The sequence below is a fragment of the Ochlerotatus camptorhynchus genome, unplaced genomic scaffold, assembly GCF_037179485.1.
Source record: "Ochlerotatus camptorhynchus isolate MF236.1 unplaced genomic scaffold, CSIRO-AGI_Acam_v1.1 ptg000151l, whole genome shotgun sequence".
NCBI classification, from domain to species: domain Eukaryota; kingdom Metazoa; phylum Arthropoda; class Insecta; order Diptera; family Culicidae; genus Ochlerotatus; species Ochlerotatus camptorhynchus.
In genome coordinates this window covers 462,180-469,532 of record NW_027040641.1, presented here as the reverse complement: position 1 = coordinate 469,532, position 7,353 = coordinate 462,180, and positions in this window count along the sequence as shown.

The window sequence follows — 7,353 nt, the reverse complement described above, 5'->3', positions numbered from 1 at the left end:
TAGTAATTTTCAATACAGTATGACAGTCGAATCACGCTGACAGTCCTATCTGGCATTTTCAATGACACTTCGCTGGACAGCTATGCTGCACTGTTTACCGGATTGGATGTGAGAGGGACTCGTAGATAGGTCGATTAACCGTTCACTCCCGTTGCTCGATCGCTGACCGATTGCCGTTCGTAACAGTACCGGAAGTTCTTATTACGACTTAAAAATAAGGCTGCATAGAACCATAGACCACCTTCAACCAAGCTGCTTAAGCCACAAATAGCCTTTTATCAGAACTTATGGTTGCTTGGGAGGGTGGTTTTTATTTCGATATTTTGTTTCGATAATACTACATGAAAAAAGCGAAACTCGATCATTCCAAGAAACAGGATTGTCATATTATATCAATGCAGCGTGAAAATGCGTTTTGATGCTATTTTTTCTCGAAACTTCAACTTTTGAGTTACAACCCAAGCACCTTTAGGATTTTACTTGAGAAACGAACTCGAAAGTTCACATCTGGTTCAAATTTAGTTCCGTGGAACTTTCTTGCTGATTAACAAGGCACTACACGTGCAAACAGAACTTAATGCTCTTTAAAGTACCGCCAATGTTAATGGAAACTTGAAAGTTCAACAGAAGTTTCTTGTTCCCGTTCAATTGAACTGTGAAGTTCACAAAAAGTTAAAAAAGAACTTGTTTCGAACCTCTAACACAAAGTTCAATCTAAGTACTAACCGTACCTTTAAGCAGCGCGAAATTTCACAAGTAAGCTATGTTGAACTTCTTTGAGACTTTACAGTACACGTAAAGTTCTAGATAAAACTTTGCAACAACTTAATAAAAATATAACCAAAGTTCGAACGAAGTTCGACGTGAACCTTAACTTGAACTTGCAAGCAATTTTAGACATGTCAATTGAAGAAATGTTGTTTACGTTTGAAGAGTAAAACGGTGTTCTGTTCCAAGCTTGAATATAGGTACAAAAGCGTAAATTCTGAATAGTCTGGACATTTCCATCAGAGATTGTCTCAAATGCAGCGGGTGGTGGTTGTGGTGGGGTTGGTATTGTTACTTGAGGGAGGATTTCATCCCGAACACTTCCTCTTACCTTGATGATGATGAACTGGAACGACCGACAGCTCCTTGCAGCCTCAAGCGTTCAATGTTTCTACTGCGGCGAATGAAATTTATGTAAGTAAAAAAAAAACATTAGGGTAGAGAACTACTTCAGCCCAATCGCCCATTTTGAGCCTATTGAGCAGAAAACTTCAAATAAATCCATGATTTCAGAAATACGATACTTTAGTTAATAAGATACGGAACGAAGTCAATGAGAACGCGTGATATGAAGGTTTGCACCCATTATTAAAAAAAAACAAAAGGAGCGCTCCGGCCGAATCAATTTTTATCTTCATCCGATAGGCCGAAGTGAATTCATTGGCGTTTTAATGGCGTTTCAATGCGTTATGCCAATATTAGAATCCGTAGGCCGAGTTTGGCGTCAAGAAGCAGTGTTAGACTTTTAACAATATATCAACGATTGGGTTCTCTTTATCAAATCTTACGGTACATACGGAAACGTAAATAAATTTGGAAGCCATCAGTAATAATAAAATTCCGTTTGGTGCTAAACTGCGCTAGATTAAGAAAGACTAAGTGTGGGAGGGCTTAATAATTCTATTTTATTAAATTTTATTGAGGTTTGCGTTCCACTACCATACCTTGATGATTTTCCGAATAAAACAAGTCTCAAAACAGGTAAATTTACTACAATTAAGTCAAATTGTTTCGTACTTTTCGAGGTTATTGAAAATTTCTGCGGAAAACAAAACAAGCTGTCAAATGTCAAATGGCACAAGTTGACAATAAGTTCCGTATGAACTTTTTAGCAACTTAAGTTCAGATAGGGTTCTACATGAACTAATCAGAGACTTTGAAGTTCAAAAATAGTTCTCACGGAACTTGAAAGTAGATTTGGCTGCACTCAAAACCATTATTATGAATGAAATCAACACATCGAGTAAAATCATATGATATTGTATTTCGTTCACATAGAGCAGTGGTATATATCTCGGTTTCAAAGAGGGGGACTCGAGTTCGAGACTTGTGGTAAGTAATTTAAAAACATGTTGTTTTAAATTAAATATTTGATATTATTTCAAACATTTATCTTCCGACGACGGAGCAGCTCATAATACATTAGAAGAGAACGTGGTAAACAGCAAAATAAAAGATATAGGTATTTGTTTTCTATTTTGGATTGTTAATTTCATTTCATTTTTTTTTTGGCTGAATAGCATTCCATCAGATCCCCTTCTCTCTGTGGAATTTATAGAGACAGATAACAGCACCAATAGATTTTTGACGATACAATGTTGAACTGCAGCGTTGGAAGAAAACACGCACACCATCATCTATACATATACGAACACGAACATACACCCCTGAGCGGAGGGTACAGTGCAAATCAAAACCCAAGTGATGACATTGCTGCCATCACTCAGCTTTGGCAGTATCAGTTTGCGATTTAATTCGCTGTCATTGACTAATACCAACAATCAATACGAAACTAACGATTTTAAATTGGCTCACCACTTTAGTAGCCTATTGGTCCCAAGCAAACGATTAACGTACCCTATTCTAGTCGAAATTCTAGTACTACGCAATGTTTGTTTTGATTCGCTATGAAAGTTTGACAGATAAAATAAGGGGTTATTGGTTTTTCGAGGGGTGAATCATTAGCTTGGGACCGAAGAGAGTACCAGAGCTGAGCCAAAAAGTTGAGCACGTTATTTCGGGACCTTCTAGTCTTCGTTATAAAATAGAAAAGTAATCATTATTGCAACGTAATTTTTGAATAGAATGCGACGGCGTATTTTATTACGTTTGTTTCTATGCTTATAAAATTATGTTGAGCAACAGCTTCATAAACCATCAATTCAGTGCCAACATTTCAAAGGGGCGTAATTGCTTTTGAAAACAATGACTTTAGCTGCCGATTTCTCGCAAATAAAAGCTCACCCCTCTAAATCAACAATGCTAGCTGGTAGAGGAAACATTCATCTACCTGCTAGTGTTATTAATTTTCATAAGTGAGCATTTATTCGCGAAGAAACGACGGCTAAAGTCATTGTTTACAAATGCAATTACGCCTCTTTGAAATGTTGGCACTGAATTCTCGATTCCTTTTTCGAAGGGTCGTATCTGCATTTATAAACCATGCATCTTACTTATACCGGTGGTGATATTGGAAACTCGTTCACTCGAAAACAAAACATATTACAAGCCCATCATGAAGTGAGCTTGTATTTGTGAGCATCTTGTTTTCGCAATATAATGATGATGACATCGATCATCCTCTTCCCTCGGCTGATTATCAACGTCCGCGCTGGCATGTGTCATACTGACACCTGTCATTTAATAAGCCCTGGTGGTGAAGTTGGCGGGGGACTCCCAACAGTTTCAATGTGCACTCACCAGATGGCACAGCGATCACATAAGGGTGGTGTATCCATTGCCTTGTTCGAGGAATTGATTAGTGGGATATCTTGTTAATTAAATATCTTTGATTCCATCCAACAGTTAAACGAACCTTTTGTGAACTTTCAAGTTCTCTTTAAAGTGAAACAGCATTCTGTTAGAAGCTTAAACATCGAATGTGAAGTTGGAAGTTCGGTTAATTACTTAAAAAGTAAGCTGAATAGATTTCTCTTCATAATCTTTCGATTAGCTGATTAAGCCAAAAAAGGACTTTTATCCTAACTTTTGGTTGCTTGGGTAAGGGGCGATGCGTTCGCGAGTGCAGGTCAATGGAAATGGAAAAGGGTACTCATTTGGCCCCTTCCTCTTCTATCTATAGAATACTGTGTATGTTCCCAATAGGTAGGTGCTTAGTACAACATCAATTGGAATTAAAGGAGATTCTGTTATTGAATTTCAAAATCAGAGCAAAAGCTCTTATACAGGTTCTCCACCTGTTAAATGTTTTGAATGTAAGCATCAAAGTTACTTGTCAAACGTATGCAGTTCCAAAGGCTTGATAAGAATTAATTCTAGTTTCCTAACTCGAGTTGAAGGATATTGCTACTGCTAATTGCTCAGGAGATCGGTCTACTACGTTGTCCGGTGCGGAAATGAGTTTCGGTACGACACTGTTCTTAATTTAAAGCTCATCCCACTCCTAACTTGCTCCTGCTCGCTGTTAGTGCCACTCACTACGCCGTCCGAAGCGAAAATGAGCGGAGGCACGACAGCAGTGCTGTTTTATAACTTTTCAGGTTCAAGCAGAACGATGTGCAACCAAGCAGTACTCGATTATGACGATTGGGTTTGGAGAAAACGTTTATTTCATGAAACGCCCCGTAACGTGGGTAGATCATCTTTTCGTGGTACGTTACGGGATGTAAGATCTACCACCGATTCTTAGTCTTGACTACTTCAATCTAGGGGAACAGGATTTTTCAGTAATCACAGGAACGCATCTTAGTCCTTGTTACTGTTTATACCTTGTTGATAGTGATAAGTCCTCGGGTTGCCTGGAACGAGGATGATCTTGAAACACGGAAAAAATGAGTTAGTTAGTCTTCACCTATGTGATTCCTAATCTTCTATTCGTTGTTCCCTAGTTTGAAGTGGTTAAGACTAGGGTTCTGATGCATGGTCACTATCGGTGTCTTTAATTTTTTTGCTAAGGAATCCAATTTTGACTGACAAAGGGGCGCGCCTTTGGAGGGTGTTTCAACACTCCGAAGGGTATAAATAGCGGGACTTTTCAATTAGAACCGATTCCTTGCGATGAAGGCAAGAATGACAACTGTATCAAAACCGAATACTTCATCATTTCTAAATAGTGATGGAGTAATACGACATGCACTAAACTATGGACACGGGATATACTACAATAGATCAAATTACTTTTCGCAGTAGTTTTATGTCCCGAACAGAGGAAAAAAAAACAGTGATAAAATTATCTCTTTTTATTTGTACTTTTTTCAAAAGTTTTAATGGAAAATTTAAAAAAAAAAATGTTAATTTCAGCAGATTTATAGAGTTATTTCCTATCGATTGATGTATTTGGATATTAATTTCATCTCTAAATGACAGAGTTATGAGCGTTCAAAACCTAACACCTTTTCATGACGGTCAAAATTTTAGATTTTGGATTCACCCCTGTACCTTCCCGTAAGACGTACTCTACGTCAAAAAGTTCGGTGTGGCCCGCAGTATTGTGCAGTATATTAGCATAGAGGTAACTCTAAGACCAGAAGGTCCTGAAGAAACGAGCTCAACTTTTTGGCTCAGCTCTGGTACTATCTTCGGTCCCAAGCTAAACGATTCACCCCTCGAAACATAGGAAAAACCAATAACCCCTTATTTTATCAGTCAAACTTTCATAGCGAATCAAAACAAACATGGTGTAGTACTAGAATTTTGACTAGAATGGGATACGTTAACCGCTTGCTTGGGACCAATAGGCTAGTCAAGTAGTGAGCTAATTTAAAATCGTTAGTTTCGTATTGATTGTTGATTGTACTGTCCGACCAGAAGATAGAGCGTACATTATCCAATGAGAGAGCCTTTGTCACCTTGGAGTGAAGACGAGCAGCTTCTCTAGCCGCGCAAACTTCCAGCCTTGGCAACGTTAATGTTTTAAGTGGCGCAACGCGTGACTTCGACGAAAGTAGCACAATACGCACGCTTCCTGCTTGATCCGTCGCCCGCACGTACAAGCAAGCACCGTATGCCAATATAGAAGCATCAGCAGAGCAATGAAATTGTATATCGATCCAATTCGAAACAAAGGCAAACCGACTGATTTGTATTTCCGAGATTTTTCCCAAATTGGGAATGGAAAGCCTTCCAATTCTTTTCGATGTCAGAAGGAACAGGCTCATCCCATCCAGACTTTAGCAAAGCTAGCTCCTGCATGATAATTTTCGCCGTAATGATTAGTGGAGAAATCAATTCCAATAGATCGAAGAGTTTGGCAATAGCAGACAAGATGCTTCTAGTCCAGATTTGCTAATTTGCCACTACGTCGTAGTTGAAGCGTAATTGATCAGTCGCGGGCTCCCAGCTGATTCCCAAAGTTTTCTCCTTCTTTTCCGGACTAATGTCGAAGGAAATCGATAGATTTGTTCCTTGTTGATACAGGGATACCAGTCAAAACCTCTGGCCGATTTGAACACCATTTTTGGAAAGCAAATCCTCCTAGATCCTTCTGTAATTGGATAGTTCTTTCTACGCTGGATGCTCCACCAAAATAGTCATCCACGTAGAAATCTTTCACTAGCGCATTGCTAGCTTCGGGGTATTCAGCTCCTTCGTCAGCCGCCAACTGATGCAATGCTCGAATTTCCAAGAACGACGAAGGCTTGAACCCGTACGTTACTGTAAGTAACTCGAAGACCTTTATTGCTTCATCAGCAGATAACCTAAAGAAGATGCGCATCAGTCGTGTACCAATGCCTGTCGGTACATTTTCTCTACATCTCCGACAAGTGCTACTTCATGCTTTCGGAAACGTAGCAGCAGACATAGCAATTCATCCTGAATAGTAGGACCTTTTAGAAGAACGTCATTCAACGAATATCCGCCAGCGGCGCCGGTGGTGTAGTGGTAAGCGTGATTACCTCTCACCCCAGCACGAATATCCGCTATCCGTACAAGCAGATCCGTCAAATACAACGCGTACTGTTGTTGTAGTGCTGAATTCCTGGTGGAGAAGATAGAAGAACTATGGGTCATTCTTCGTATTATCCTCCCCCCGTAGTTCGTCCTCACGAACTTCCCTCATATGCCCTATATCGAGATATTCCTGCATGAAAGTATTGTACTACTTACGCATCTCTGGATTCCGTTCGAACTGCTTCTCCAGTCTAAAAAAACCTTGTAAGCGCCATTGATCTGGAGCCGCCCAACATCTGTGCGAAGTTAACATGCTTTGACATTCGAATAACGTTGCGTCCCTCTTCCGTTCTGCTAATTGTTTCTTCGCAGTCCCGTTCCTCCTTGGACCATGCCGGTTGATCATCATTGCTCTCTATCTCCCAAAACTGCTGTAGTAGAATCTCCAAATTGTCTGGTGTTGTCGAAATTAAACATTAAACGATTAAAAGATCGATCCGACTGCTGGTGTTGAATTCCGGATTCGCCAACTGAATATCGCCTGGAATCTTGCAGTGGGCCGTCGGTACGTGAACTGAAGGAATTTTCCTTTCATTTTATCAATATAAAAAAGGATTTACAGAATACCTAAGCTTTTCTCTCAGCACCTAAAACGACCTGAAAAAAAAATTAACCACCATCCTCCGGCCAAGCTGGAAACAGAATCATGAGTCAACCAGCGCCGCAGAGAGACAG